Source organism: Suricata suricatta, chromosome 4 (assembly GCF_006229205.1).
Source record: "Suricata suricatta isolate VVHF042 chromosome 4, meerkat_22Aug2017_6uvM2_HiC, whole genome shotgun sequence".
In the NCBI taxonomy this organism is placed as follows: domain Eukaryota; kingdom Metazoa; phylum Chordata; class Mammalia; order Carnivora; family Herpestidae; genus Suricata; species Suricata suricatta.
In genome coordinates, this window is record NC_043703.1 from 147,978,456 (window position 1) to 147,979,953 (window position 1,498).

The window sequence follows — 1,498 nt, forward strand, 5'->3', positions numbered from 1 at the left end:
TTCCAAAATGACATTAACCTAGAATAAAGGTTAGCCTAACACTTCAATGCCATCCTTTTAAAGGGATGTATGCACAGACCCATCATTTCCAATGATGCTTTTGGAATCTCAAGCACTAAGTGGCACTCCTCCCTTATCACCGATTCCCGAGCAATGTTGTCCAAGGAAAGCCTGCTGACTGCCCAATTCAGCTTTCTGGGGACCGGCCAACCACCAGGAGTTGGCATGCTGCACTGTTTAGGCCATATGAATATTAAGACCTATTTGCAAACACTATAGAAAAGCTAAATTGAGTTAATTTCTATTTCTTGAGTTGAAACACTGAATTAAAAAACAATTTAAATGTCTTACTCTTTTAGGAAAAAAAATCAATGCTTTAAAATTAATTTCATTTTTTAAACTTATTGTTAACTCAATAAAGCCTTTTGGGCTTTTTAAGCTAATTGTCTTTGAACCCATTTTAAATTCAAAAGTTTTATAATTTTGATAATATTTTAAACACTATCTTCACTATATGGCAGTTTTAAACCTAGAAGGGTACAGAAAAAATTATCAATGTCCTTGTGCTAGAATGACACAGATATTTTTGAAGCATTCCTATTATTTTTATAGAGTAGTAGGAGTTGTATTATTCTGTTTTAATGGAATCATATGTGTGCGTGTCTATATGTGTGTATCTATGTATAGAATGAAAATTTATAAATTTGTAGATAAATACCTGAAAGACAATACTCTAGAGTGTTATCACTAAGGGATTAAAAATGTGGGTACTTTGCTACAATTTTTATACTTTCATTGGAACTTGACTGTTTCCAGCAAGTTTTTAAGAAATCTTATAGCTGATAAAACAAGCGATTTAAAACATATATCAGGCCATGAATGAAACAATCTGTTTGAACGCGGTCTGGCTTATTTTGCCCACATGTGGACTTTAAACCTTTTTCAGATTCTTGCCAACAGCCACAATGGCCATGTATTATGAACATTTTCCATGTCATTAGTTTTCCACAACGATGACATTTTGAATAGTTGCATAATATTTTACTTCACAAGTGCATAAATACTTATTTCCGATTTTCCAGTTTTTAATTGCAATGGGAACACATGGCACTGGGTGTGGTGCAGGGGTGAGGCAAAGCGAGAAGTAACATACTCTCTTCTCAGCCACTTTCCACCTCCTTCTTGATGTGAACACATTTGTAAACGTTTCATGCACGTTTGGTGGATCATTTACTACTTCCGTACAAATTCAGCCTGTACACGCTCCTTCCCTGTTGGGCATCTTCTTTTCAGTATTCCTATCTCTGATTCTCCCAGTGTAACATAGAAATGCTTTACTAACTTCAAATATAGCTTGTTGATTTGTTCAGTATATGAGATGTTTATATCATTTACACCACTTCCTTCTTCATTCAATCTTCAATCATCATGTTTCGTTTTTAAGTATGTCACTTTATTTTCTGGTTTTGAAATTGTAGGAAAATATCTATATCTTGAC

The 1,498-nt window shown here is 34.1% G+C and overlaps 1 non-coding gene across 1 annotated transcript; it reads left to right on the plus strand.

Annotated features, from left to right (window-relative positions):
• Positions 1-501: 501 nt before the first annotated feature.
• On the plus strand, positions 502-606 carry LOC115290959. The gene has a single exon (XR_003908328.1). It is a non-coding gene; the product is annotated as a U6 spliceosomal RNA (small nuclear RNA).
• Positions 607-1,498: the final 892 nt, after the last annotated feature.